The sequence below is a fragment of the Entelurus aequoreus genome, linkage group LG04, assembly GCF_033978785.1.
Source record: "Entelurus aequoreus isolate RoL-2023_Sb linkage group LG04, RoL_Eaeq_v1.1, whole genome shotgun sequence".
In the NCBI taxonomy this organism is placed as follows: Eukaryota; Metazoa; Chordata; class Actinopteri; order Syngnathiformes; family Syngnathidae; genus Entelurus; species Entelurus aequoreus.
This window is the reverse complement of record NC_084734.1, coordinates 28,271,005-28,286,004: the sequence shown is the minus strand read 5'-3', so window position 1 is coordinate 28,286,004 and position 15,000 is coordinate 28,271,005. Positions and strand designations below refer to the sequence as shown.

Here is a 15,000-nt window from a genome sequence, read left to right as displayed (position 1 = left end):
GAACGCTGGCGGGCGGATCCGTAGTTTGGGGACCCCTGAACTATACAATCGCTTCCACACAACTTGTCACATGGGTGTAAATAACTCCCCTACACCAGTGTACAATCTTTTCACAAAGACGGCCGGCGACCGCACAATCAAAAAGTTTAAAAACCTTGATATTTTTCACCTTTCACAGGTTTATTAAACACGCTATAACACATATTACACCCCCAATATACAAACTTTTCAATATACGAACCACAGACTAAATTAAAGTATGCTTTGTTGTGTGCCCGGCAGCACATCCATCGTGGGCGGCTGATCAATCTCTGCTCGTTCAGTCAGCAGGGCAGTGCTGTCGTTATCTACTTTAAGTTTTAGCCTTTTTACAGCATTCTTCTAGTTTTGCTAGTTCAATGTGAGTCCAAATAAAGCAACAGACAAGTGCTGTGTGCTTTGAAACATTCAGAGAGCATCCACAGCGTTGTCGACACTGCCTCCTCTCCCCGGTTTCTTTTACCGCACGCCAAGGAGATTAACCAACAGGGTATGATCATCCTTTTATTCCTAATCATTGTGGCAACCTGGCTGCTAAATATTTGTGATTTCAAACCTTTAGTGCACCACAGGACTAGTGGCATTGTGTGTGTGTGTGTGTTCCTGTATTCCTACCCTTCTTGAGACATCAACAAGGAAAGGTACCTTCCATATGAAGACCGGTGAACAAGTTAAGACCGAAATCATTGTCCCAATACGGAAAACCATTGCATGTAATAGAGCAGGGGTCACCAACCTTTTTGAAACTAAGAGCTACTTCTTGGGTACTGGTTAATGCGAAGGGCTACCATTTTGATACACACTTAAATAAATTGCCAGAAATAGCCAATTTGCTCAATTTACCTTTAACTCTATGTTATTATTAATAATTAATTATATATATCTTTGTGGAAACACTGATCATCTTAATGATTTCTCACAATAAATATATATAGAAACAGATAAATATCAATATGCAACACTTTATTTTTTATATTTTCTCTAAGTGCACATTTTTCAAATTGAACATTTTCAAATGATCACTTCAAAGACAGTCTTGTGAAATCACAATATCCCATTTTAACTAGCTAGCCACTAACATTTTTTTTTAACAAATCATGAATTACTTTGCAACATGTTTGTACAAATAATAACTTATGTAAAATACAAAAGTCAACTCTCAAATTTTTTAATAAATCATGTCACACTTTGAAATGGACACCAAATCTGTTATCTGTTTCTTTGTCAGTTAGTGGGAAGCCGGGCATTGCATGCTGTTAACTAGTGTGTTGTACTCTGGTGTGTAACTTGACACTGCAACTCTGAGTGAGTCTTGCAGATGTGCATCAGTGAGGCGTGTTCTGTGTTTGTTCTTGATGAAGTTCATGTCAGAAGAGGCTGATTCACAAAGATAAGTTGAACCAAACAGGCTTGCAACCTTCATAGCTGCTGCACATACACCACTGTACTTTTCTGTGTAAACAAGGCACCAAAAGTTTGGTGCAGCCTGGTGGGCTTTGAGGTGGAGGTCATTTTGCAGTGTTACAATTTCAATCTCCACCTGTTCAGCATCCAGGCTGAATGTTGCACTTAACTGCTCAGCAATGCATCATATGTCCACGTTCATGAAAGGATTAGAAATGAACGACATACATGGCTCAAGCTGATCAAGGTCACAAAACCTGTTCTCAAACTCTTGCCCAACTCTGTTTATGACCTGAGAGTACTTTTCTGCAACTTTGTCAAAAGCCTCAGATTCTACAGATTTTCTAGATTTGCCAGAATAATTTTTTTGAATTTTAATCATAATAAGTTTGAAGAAATATTTCACAAATATTCTTCGTCGAAAAAACAGAAGCTAAAATGAAGAATTCAATTAAAATTGATTTATTATTCTTTACAATAAAAAAAATAAATTTACTTGAACATTGATTTAAATTGTCAGGAAAGAAGAGGAAGGAATTTAAAAGGTAAAAAGGTATATGTGTTTAAAAATCCTAAAATCATTTTTAAGGTTGTATTTTTTCTCTAAAATTGTCTTTCTGAAAGTTATAAGAAGCAAAGTAAAAAAATAAATGAATTTATTTAAACAAGTGAAGACCAAGTCTTTAAAATATTTTCTTGGATTTTCACATTCTATTTGAGTTTTGTCTCTCTTAGAATTATAAATGTCGAGCAAAGCGAGACCAGCTTGCTAGTTGTGGGGAGGCGGGGTCGGCGGACTGACGGCGCCCGCTCCAAGATGGCGGCGAGGAGGCGTGGATGAGCGAGCGGCAAGGTGAGGCGCGCTGGGAGCGACGCCGCAATCAGCATAAGGTGCGTGGAGCGCGCAGCTGTGCAATCACCCTCTCGGACCGTATAAAAGGGCGAGAGACGTGAACATCAAGGGAGGAGACGGAGAAAGACGGCGGACGGGAGGAAACCATCCTCTGCTACCACGCAAACGACGGCGACGTGCTGCTGAAAAGCAGACGGCGGACGGGAGGAAACCATTCATGTGCTCACGTGAGAAAAAAGGCAGCTGCTGAAAAGCACGCAAAAGACTATGATTGAAATAATAAAGAAGTCTAAACCGTCTCACGACAATATCTTCCCTGGATGGTCCTGAGAACCCGCACGACAGTTAGGACTGTCACACTAGTAAATAAATACAATTTAAAAAATAGAGGCAGCTCACTGATAAGTGCTGCTATTTTTAGAACAGGCCAGCGGGCGACTCATCTGGTCCTTACGGGCGACCTGGTGCCCGCGGGCACCGCGTTGGTGACTCCTGTAATAGAGAATGGCTCATTTGCACCCCTGGTGGTGAAATCTATCAAAATGAGGGTGGTCCCAAAAAGGAGGGATTTTTTAAATTGTCTGTGTGTCAGTCTTAAAAGTGCTCCCCCTCTGGTCAATGTATGAAATAAGTGTGTGTAAAAATTTGAAGTGCTCCCCCTCTGGCCAACATAAGTAATAACACGTGTGTGTAAGAAATTGAAATGCACCCCCTTTGGCCAAAATTAATTTAAAAAATATGTATATAGAGACATACTGTAATAACTTGAAGTAAATAATGAAGATTAAAAACCAATTACAAACAAAAAATTAAATTAAAAATGTTTTACTAAAAGCTTACCTTTTTTATATTTGCATAGTATGTATATATTATTGATGTTGTGAATACAAATCATTATACATCTAGAAAGGGAGGTCCTAAAGATAAAAGAGGTAGGCATTTTCCCAGAGGTCTCAAAAAAGTAACAAATACAAGAGTGTGTGTGTGTGTGTGTGTGTGTGTGTGTGTGTGTGTGTGTGTGTGTGTGTGTGTGTGTGTGTGTGTGTGTGTGTGTGTGTGTGTGTGTGTGTGTGTGTGTGTGTGTGTGTGTGTGTGTGTGTGTGTGTGTGTGTGTGTGCAGGGAAACTGCATAGGAGGACAGTTCAGTTAGTTATCAAACAGAAAGTTGATCCATTACCCCTTTGTTAGCTTTTTTGATCTACAGAAGTTTATATCACTTTATGTTGCATACAAAGTGTACCAACCTAATCTAATGTGGACTTTTTTCACGACCTGTTACGTCAGATCCTTCTTTGTTTAGTTTTTGGGTTTTTTCCTGTGTTTTTTGTTTCCATGTCCTGTTTCGTTTGTGTCGTTCCTGCAGTACTTTTACCCCTCCTGCTCTTTTTCAGCTGGGGGTGATTAGTGATTAGGTGTTTCACCTGCTGCTGATTGTCACCTGGGTACTATTCAAGCCAGTCTCCCTTGTATGTCGGTGGGATCATTGTTTGAGTTTGTTGGCGAGGGTTGGAGTTATGCACATAATCAATCGTATTTGTGATTCTAGTTTTGTCTTTTCTTTTGTTGTAAGCTCTGTTAAAGGCCTACTGAAACCCACTACTACCGACCACGCAGTCTGATAGTTTATATATCAATGATGAAATCTTAACATTGCAACACATGCCAATACGGCCGGGTTAGATTAGTAAAGTGCAATTTTAAATTCCCCGCGGAATATTCTGCTGAAAACGTCTCGGTATGATGACGTTTGCACATGACGTCATGGATTGTGCGGACATTTTGGGACAGCATTGTGGCCAGCTATTAAGTCGTCTGTTTTCATCGCAAAATTCCACAGTATTCTGGACATCTGTGTTGGTGAATCTTTTGCAATTTGTTTAATGAACAATGAAGACAGCAAAGAAGAAAGCTGTAGGTGGGATTGGTGTATTAGCGGCTGGCTGCAGCAACACAACCAGGAGGACTTTGAGTTGGATACGCACTACCGTGAGTACGCAGCTTTGGCTTCCAAACATTTGATCGCTTGCCCGTACGTGCGTGCCGCTATGTGCATGTCACGTACGTAACTTTGGGGAAATATATGTGCTGTATGAACTTTACGGAGGTGAACGGTACTTTGGGCTGTGGGATTGAGTGTGTTGTGCGGGTGTCTGATTTGTATTGGCGGGTTGTATGGACGGGAGGGTGGAGGTGTTTGTTATGCGGATTAATTTGTGGCATATTAAATATAAGCCTGGTTGTGTTGTGGCTAATAGAGTATATATATGTCTTGTGTTTATTTACTGTTTTAGTCATTCCCAGCTGAATATCAGGTCCCACCCGCCTCTCACAGCATCTTCCCTATCTGAATCGCTTCCACTGCCCTCTAATCCTTCACTCTCACTTTCCTCATCTGCAAATCTTTCATCCTCGCTCAAATTAATGGGGAAATTGTCGCTTTCTCGGTCCGAATCGCTCTCGCTGCTTGTGGCCATCATTGTAAACAATGTGCAGATGTGAGGAGCTCCACAACCTGTGACGTCACGCTACTTCCGGTACAGGCAAGGCTTTTTTATCAGCGACCAAAAGTTGCAAACTTTATCGTCGATGTTCTTTACTAAATCCTTTCAGCAAAAATATGGCAATATTGTGAAATGATCAAGTATGACACAGAATGGACCTGCTATCCCCGTTTAAATAAGAACATTTCATTTCAGTAGGCCTTTAAGCTTACTTTTTTCATGTTTCCTCTGTGCTATTCTGTGCACTCTATTGCTGCACTCTCTTTGAGTTTTTTCCACTTTTTAATTTTCCTGTGCTTGTTGGTGCATTTCCCTGCTGCACTCTATTTGTGTTTTTGAACATGTGGACATTAAATGCCTGCTGACTCCTGCATTTTGGGGTTACGATTTCCACTACAAAAAGCGAACGCAACACTGAAACCCATTATTCATGTAAAAAAAAATTCTTATGTAGGTATTTGCTTCGATATGAGAACTTTTCTATTTGTGAACCCTGTTCATAAATCAAGGTCCCAATTATAGGGCTGAAACGGTACACCTGTTATTGATAAACCTTGACTTTTTATACTTGAGCTTTGCGTCTACAAAAAGGACTGCGGTTGAAATGTGAGCATATTTTCATCAATTGAGTGAACAGTAGACAGAAAATATTGACAGCCGTGAACGTTTTGGTCACAATAATAACAAAGTGAAATGTTTCATTTCCAATGTAGGTCAAAATGAATATATTTAAAACAAAAATGGCTTGCATTGCAGATTTGTGTTAAAGTTTTAATAGCTTGTAACATTAAAATAATTAATTGCTCCCAATATTTTCTTTTCAGAGTGGCACTAATCATGATTAATCTTTTTTTTTTTTTAAATATATAAAATTTAATAAGATCTTAAACTGGATTGCATCTCATTTCCTGTCATTTAATTCCCGCACAGGTCTTACAAAGGGGCCTTTTGTTTAATATAAATGAAATTTAATTGAAACATTTTTTGGGGGCCTTATTTTAATTTATAGAAAAATTAAGTATAACAGAAAAAAATATTTTATGTAATTTTCTGTACACAGGTAATGAAAATATTTTATTCAAAGGCATAATGCCTTTTTCATTTTCTTGTTCCAGGTCTTGGATTGGGTCTCTTTTTATTAATTTGATTTAATCCTGAGAAAATTCCAAGTTTTATTTTGTTTTGTTTAGTTTAGTTTTTTAAACCACAAATGGGCCCCGGGTCACACTTTGTTTTCTACACAAACCTCTGTTACGATTCTGATACTACAGTACCTCAAAGGATGGAACATTGTCAGGGTGACTTAGTTCCTCTCGTTCTGTGTGTAGGGGGTGAATGAAAAAAGCTAATTTTGTCTGTAAAAATAAATGCTTAGTTTTTTTTTCTTTTTTCCATATACATTTTTTTTTTTTAAAATTTTGGAAATTAAAATAAAAAAAATTCAATTACCCTATGAGGACTCCCATGTAAAACAAAAACACCCTCCCATGTGAATTACAGCAGCACACAACCAGTTTAAGAATATTTTAGATGGTTTAGCTCAGGGGTAGGGCAGCACGGTGGGAGAGGGGATAGTGCGTCTGCCTCACAATACGAAGGTCCTGAGTAGTCGTGAGTTCAATCCCGGCCTCGGGATCTTTCTGTGTGGAGTTTGCATGTTTTCCCCGTGACTGCGTGGGTTCCCTCCGGGTACTCCGGCTTCCTCCCACCTCCAAAGACATGCACCTGGGGATAGGTTGATTGGCAACACTAAATTGGCCCTAGTGTGTGAATGTGAGTGTGAATATTGTTTGTCTATCTGTGTTGGCCCTGTGATGAGGTGGCGACTTGTCCAGGGTGTACCCCGCCTCCCGCCCGATTGTAGCTGAGATAGGCTCCAGCGCCCCCCGCGACCCCGAAGGGAATAAGCGGTACAAAATGGATGGATGGATGGATGGATAGCTCAGGGGTGTCAAAGTCATTTTAGATCGGGGGCCACATGGAGAAAAGTCTACTCTCAGGTGGGCAGGGTTGGTAAAATCACGGCACGATAACTTAAACGTAAAGACAACTTCAGATTGTTTTCTTTGTTTAAAAATAGAACAAGCACATTCTGAAATTGTACAAATTATAATGTTGTTGTTTTTTTACAATTACCTGTTGCGGTTAATAGTATATGTACTTTATTTGTCGTTATTTATATTTTCTGAATAAATTATGTGATAATGTTCATCAGTCAACTCATTGGTGTTAATATTCAATCCATCAAGATAAAAATATTATATCAAAATCAAATTACAGGATGTTATTTATGTAGTTTGATCATTTTCCTCGATTGATGTACTAACATCATGTGGTTTATTTTGTAGCATCATCTACAAATAATTGCTATTGCGACATCGAGTGGACACATTTAGAACAGCTGTTTCTTTCATTCAAAAATGTTAAGGTTAATTTTTATACTTAGCAAACTCATCCCGTGGGCCGGATAAAACCTGTTCGCGGGCCTGATCCGGCCCTCGGGCCGTACGTTTGACACCCTGCTTTAGCTTGTAGTCTCCAATATCATTTTATTTATATTTTTTTCTCTGAGAATCAATAACATCTTTTTTTTTTCTTACTGGCAGTACTGAGTCTTCAATCCTGGTGCTGTTCCTGTGGAAGTTGGACGAGTCGCGAAGATGGCTGGCCGTGGACGAAGGCGTGACAGAGTCCTTCAGAGAAAAGGTGGGTTTAAGCCAGGTTTAGTGAATCCCAAATTCCAAATCGGAGCTCACCTCGTCAAAATTCTCAAAGGCGTTGATGATGTCGTAGGGCAGACACGACAGCAGGTCGATGACGAACCACGTCTTGACGTAGTTCATGCGAATGAGCCGAGCGTCGGAAATAACTTCGCCGGCGGGGCCCACGAAGGTGGTGTGGAAGTTGAGCACGATGTCCACCAGGAAGATGACGTCCACGATGCTGTCCAGCACCAGCCACACCAGGTTGCTCTGCTTGGTCTTGAACGACACGTTGTAGGGCACCATGATGGCCGTGTAGAAGGTCAGGATGAGAATGACCCAGTCCCACGTGGTCTTGAAGGTGCAGTAGTGGAGGATGATGTGCGGGGGGGTCTTGGGGGCCTCCTGCTTGTACTGGGGGAGTATGTCGGAGCCCAGCTGGAGAGCCTTTTTGTTACAGACAAAAAAGCGGTCCAACCACTACTGCATTTACCACAACTTCTTTCAACGTCGTCATACCTCAGCCAGTCTGGACGGCTTATGGCTGACCTCCGTCTTGCTCAGTGGCGCCATCTGCTGGACCAGGTTTCGATTGTTTGTGAGCGCCCGCGTTAGCTTGGTGAACTTCGTCCAACCTGACCCGAAGAAAGCGATTACAAATTCAATTCCGTACGGCATTCTTATGTCAATTTGAAAAAACACAACACGCAAAAAATATTGTTAGTTGCAAAGTTAGTGAATGTATATGAATATAAACACACTTTAGCCTCATTATACAATATACCACTGTTTTTGATTATTACAACAGATGACTAAGTCAAGGTGACAAACTTGTTGCATGATCAGATTCAATATTAGAGCGTAGAACAGGGGTCCCCTAACTACGGCCCGCGGGCCGGATCCGGCCCACCAACGTCCAAAATCCGGCCCGAAGGAAGTCCCAAGTTGAAAAATAAAAAAAAATCTGTCCTTTCTAATCCATTTTCTACCACTTGTTACTCTTGGTGTCTCATAGCCGCTCAGGCAAATCATATTGTCTAAAAATGAATTTTTCCATCTAGAACGTGACATCAAGTGGGCACTCTTTCAGTCAATAAGTGCACGAGGAATATATATATATATATATATATATATATATATATATATATATATATATATATATATATATATATATATATATATATATATATATATATACACACACACACAGTACAGGCCAAAAGTTTGGACAAACCTTCTCATTTCAATGCGTTTTCTTTATTTTCATGACTATTTAAATTGTAGATTGTCACTGAAGGCATCACAACTATGACACCTGTGAAGTGAAAACCATGTCAGGTGACTACCTCTTGAAGCTCATCGAGAGAATGCCAAGAGTGTGCAAAACAGTGATCGGAGCAAAGGGCGGCTATTTTGAAGAAACTTGAATATAAAACATGTTTTCAGTAATTTCACCTTTTTTTTTTGTTAAATACATAACTCTACATGTGTTCATTCATAGTTTTGATGCCTTCAGTGACAATCTACAATGTAAATAGTCATGAAAATAAAGAAAACGCATTGAATGAGAAGATGTGTCCAAACTTTTGGCCTGTATATATATATATATATATATATATATATATATATATATATATATATATATATATATATATATATATATATATATATATATATATATATATACACACATACACAGCCCGGCACCCGGCCAAATTGTTTTAACCCACTGTGTCAAAAAGTTGTAATTGCATGCAATGGATTTTTCTGTCAACATTTAAATTGAAAATATATTTAGTCAGAAAGTGCTTTATTATTTAAGTAAAACTAAAAATACATTTTAAAAACACATAGAATAATGTGACAGCCCAAATAAATGATGTGGCGGTGCACATAAAATTACATGTTAAATGCTATGGCGGCCCACGTAAAATAAAGTGGCGGCCTATTTTATATGATGTGTCAGTGCACATAAAATGACATGGAGGGTCACATAAAATGACATGGAGGGTCACATAAAATGACATGGAGGGTCACATAAAATGAATTGGCGGACCGCATAAAATGATGTGGCGGGGCACTATATGGCAAAACACACCAACTGACATGATGAGCCACGATTTATGATACGGCGGACCATATAAAACGAAGTGGTGGGCCACTTTAAACGATGTGGCGGGGCACATTAGATCAGTGTTCCTTAACCATAGGGCATTGTTAGGCCGCGAGCACCCCCTAGAGGGCCGCCAAACAATATCTGTTTCTCAGCTGTGGTCTATATGGGCTGCAGTGGTACTCAGTTGTAATACACTTTTCCACCACCTGTGGCAGTAATGACAATCTCAAACAGAAGTCTGGAGCACAAGTCATAGAGAAGTTTATTAAAGTAAAAAATTATAACTAAAGTGGTGAGGTTGTATTTTCATTCAACTTTCATTTTAATGACAGTTAATTTATTTATTCATTTATCATTAATTCAGTTTATTTATTTTACCACAAGATAAATTACAGATACATTTATTTTTCGTCCCTTCTTATGCAGTATATTTGGTAAGTACTTATTTTTATAATCAGCCTGACCTAAACCTAAAGTTTTATGTGTTAAATAAATGATAATATTTTTGATTAACACATGCTTTCATATCACTTGACAAGGTTGTAAACTGTAAATAGGTTATATATAATTATTGAATATGATTAAAAATCAAGAGTAAGTAAGAAGGTACTAATTTAGTGTTTGTATTTGATTGGGCCCCGGGTCCCTCTGTAGTGGAAAAGTTGGGCACCAAGGTAAAAAAGGTTGAAAACCCCTGCATTAAATGATGAGGCAGGCCATGTAAAATTACCTGACGGGCCACATAAAACGACGAGGAAGACCGCATAAATGTGACGTCACAGCCCACATTAAATGATGTGACGGGCCACACTAATTGACAAGGCAGGCCAGATCTGTCCCTAGGGCCTTGAGTTTGACACCAGTGAATTAGACAATCATCAAGTCCGTGGCTCACTCTGAAAGTACAAGAACACTTAAAATAACAAAAAATGTGTAATGTAACGAGAAAGAGTTGGATTGATGATGCTAATAACGCAAATTATTTTCCAGTATGTGGCCCTGAGTGGAAAAGTTTGGACACTCTTGGCATCAAAAACAGCCATTAATTATAGTCCACATCTGTGTTGCCCCTGCGACTTGTCCAGGGTGTACCCCGCCTTCCGCCCGAGTGCACCCTGGGACACATCATTTTGGATATGTATATCTATATATGTATATATATATCTTTTTTTTTTTTTTTTGTAGATTAATTAATTTAGTAAAATAAAATTTAAAAAAAAAAAAATAATAATAAATAAATTTAAAAAAAATATATATATATATATATATATATATATATATATATATATATATATATATATATATATATATATATATATATATAAATAATTTACATCCTTTTACTTAGTAAAAAAAAAAAACATTTGAAACGGTTTATGGTTGGAAATAAAATCCTGAATAATTGTAATTATGACTAAACAATTAATTCATGATTACTTAAAAATGTGTTTTGAGTGTTGATTAGTTTGAAAATTCAAATAAAAAAACAAACAGATACAGTATTAACATATTTTACATCAATTTAGTATTAATAAATGCTGAAGTATTGTAATTATGACTGTGAAGATTAAATTAATCAAAAAGTACTAAAATATGCAAGAGTATTTAAAAAAAATACATATACGTATTTTTTTGTAGATTAATTATTTAAAAGAAAAAAAAATATATATATATATATATATATATATATATATATATATATATATATATATATATATATATATATATATATATATATATATATAAATACATAATTTACATCCGTTTACTTTGTAAAAAAAAAAAAATTGAAACGGTTTATGGTTGAAAATAAAATCCTGAATAATTGTAATTATGACTGTAAACAATTATTTCAAAACTACTTTAAAAAAAAAATGTTTTGAGTGTTGATTAATTTGAAAATTCAAATAAAAAAACTGAAACAGATACAGTATTAACATATTTTACATCAATTTAGTAGTAATAGATGCTGAAATATTGTAATTCTGACTGTGAATTGAACATTAAATTAATTAAAAATAAAATTGATAAGAATATTTTAAAATTAATGTATTGTTAATTAATTTCAAATTAAAACTAACTGAAACATGTGTTAACATACTTTACACAGTATAGTAATAATATACATAATAAGTCATGTGTGACTGTTGCGGTTAATAATTTACATGCACAAGGCGTGCGACTGTCCTCATGTGGTCCGACTGTTGTTTCTGCTTCATGTATAGAATTAAAAAAAAGGTCCGCATGGCACGCTTCAAGCCCTGAGGACATCATGGCACTATAGTTGGACCCACAGTCGCCATGCTCACTGACCCGCACACGCAACACCTGGACAGCTGGCTAGTCTGCTGGCTCCCAACTCACCACTAAGCAGAATTACAAGACGGATCTTTGCTATTTGTTTAGACCAGGGGTCAGCAACCCAAAATGTTGAAAGAGCAATATTGGACTACAAATACAAAAAAAATTAATCGGTCTGGAGTCGCAAAAATTAAAAGACTTATATAAGTGTTATAATGATGGCAACACATGATGTAAGTGGCTAATTAGCTATATTAGCCTACTATCAAAATGACTATGTGTCACAGGCTGACGCAAATCTTCTTTGACAGAAGTGTTGAAACGTAATATTTCTTCTACACATTTTTACAACATTGGAAAACATTAGTAAAACTTCTCAGAGGGTGAGATAACTTTTGGAAATGACTGTCTTATAACTGCCAAAGGTATAGTTGTGTGTGTCCAAGTTAAAGGAAACGGCAGGCCTATTTCTTCTAATGGATTTATTACAATATTTGCAAGCTGGGTAACGTTTGCTGTGGTCTTGCAATCACGCACAGTATAAAACATTTGGTGGACAAAATGAGACAAAGAAGGAGTGGCATAAAACACGTCTTTCTGTGGCAGCGTCTGAGAAAGTTATACACGTAAACAAGCTGTTGAATCACAGTCCACACAACGGTGAAATTAGTAGGACAAAACGACGCTCACCAAATAGTCTCATCAGTGAAGCACAAACATATTAAACAGTGAGATTTCTAACAAATAATGTTTGTGTCGTGTTTGTCCTCCTACAAAAACCATATTAAAACAAAAAACCTTTTTCACACCCTTTTTTTTCCATTTCCATACATTTTTTAAAAAGCTCCATGGAGCCAACAGGGCGCCCCAAAGAGCCACATGTGGCTCTAGAGCTGCGGGTTGCTGACGCCCGGTTTAGACAGTAAGTGTCTCACCTCGCGTGGTTTCATCCTCAATGGGCTGTTTGAAGAGTGTGATGTCCCGGAAGGTGCAGAGGAAAAGCACCACCTTGTTGTTTTCATTTCGGATGGGCGCCACCTGCATGTAAAGCCATATGGGCGTTCCTGTGGGAAGAACCGGTAAAAAAGACTCACCAGGGTGACGGTCAAAGAGGTCAAAGATCAGGATGCTTACTGTTTTTAGTGTAGAGCAGCACCTCGTAGAAGTTGGACTCATAGTTGTCGAAGGTTATGCGGATGTTGTCGATGGTGTTCTTGTCGGTCAAGTCTCCGTACATGAAGCTTGATGGACAGAAGGCTCATGAGCAGAGGTCAAAGATCATGGGAGTGCAAGAAAAACAAGTACCTTTTAAAGGCCATGTCAATTATATTTTACAAAGTATTTAGGTTTACTTTATGTCAAGAAACTCTGGACTATTTCCTGCACAAAGATCCAAAAATGATGGTCAAAAAGGTTTTTTTGATGTTTTATATACTTTTTAATTGTTTTTTAATTTACTTTTACTGCACAATGATTAAAGATAAAATGATAATAGAATAATGATGATAACGATAATTATATTAACAGATATAATAGTAAAAATATGATTTTTATTGCAAGCAAATTTATATTTTTCTTTTATTTCAAAAACCTGGAATTTTCCTGCTTAAGATTAAAAAAAATATCAATGTGAAAAAGACAATAATAATAATATTTGCATATTTAAAAAATATATATATATTCTGTAAGACCAAAGTGGTATTTTGAGTATTTCCTTACTCGAATGTGGTTTTAGATAAGGGGATGTCGTTTTGACTTTGTGACTAAGGGCTATAAATCTTGATGGATGATTAATTGTAATAATATTAATAATATAATTGATAATTAAAAAAATAAAAAAATGTTGCTCTACCAAAGTAAATATTTGATTTAATTAGAAAATTCGGGACTTTATACAGCTCGGTTGGTAGAGTGGCCGTGCCAGCAACTTGAGGGTTCCAGGTTCGATCCCCACTTCCGCCATCCTAGTCTCTGCCGTTGTGTCCTTGGGCAAGACACTCTACCCACCTGCTCCCAGTGCCACACACTGGTTTAAATGTAATTTAGATGTTGGGTTTCACTATGTAAAGCGCTTTGAGTCACTAGAGAAAAGCGCTACATAATGATAATTCACTTTTCACTTCACTTCCCTGCAGAAAGATCATAGATAAAAAGTTGGTCCAAAAGGCAATAATTATAATAGCATTTTTCCCCTGTAGGCAATAATGATGATGCTGCTGCTGCTGATAATAATAATATTGATAATAAATATGATTTCAGACCAAATTAAATATTCGATTTAATTTTTTTTTGTAAATCTGGACTTTTTCTTAAAGGAAGACCAAAGATAAGATGATGGTCCAAAAGGCAATAATAGTAATAATAGCGGGGATTTCTTGGTTAGTTTTTTTTATATACATTAATTTTTTTATTTATTAACTTTTTACTGCACAATGATTAAATATAAGACTATAATGATGATAATAAAATAATGATGATAACGATAATTTTAAGAACAGTAAAAATAGCATTTTTATTTCAAGACCAAAGCAAATATTTTATTTTTATTTTGTTTGAAAATCCTGGAATTATCCTGCTTACGATATAAAAAATAAGAAAAATCAATGTTCAAAAGACAATAATAATATATATTCTGTAAGACCAAAGTGGTCTTTAAAATTTTTCCTTACCCGAATGTGGTTTCAGATAAGGTGATGTCGTTTTGAGTTTGTGATTGAGAGCTATAAATCTTGGTTGATGGACTAATAATAATAATAGTACTAATAATAATAGTAGTAATAATAATAATAATAATAATAATAATAATAATATAATGTATAGTAATTAAATGATATTTTGCAATACCAAAGTAAATACTTGATTTAACTATAAAAAATCTGGACTTTTCCCAGCAAAAAGATCAAAGATAAGAAGACATTCCAAAAGGCAATAATTATAATAGCATTTTTCTCCTGTGGGCAATAATGATGATGATAATAATATTGATAATAAATATGATTACAGACCAAAGTAAATATTTGATTTAATTTTTCTTTTTTAATCTGGACTTTTTCTTAAGGAAAGACCAAAGATAAGATGATGGTC

The 15,000-nt window shown here is 36.6% G+C and overlaps 1 pseudogene; it reads right to left on the bottom strand.

Annotated features, from left to right (window-relative positions):
- LOC133648436 (potassium voltage-gated channel subfamily H member 5-like) overlaps positions 1-15,000 on the bottom strand; it is a 46,628-nt pseudogene that overhangs the window by 28,588 nt on the left and 3,040 nt on the right.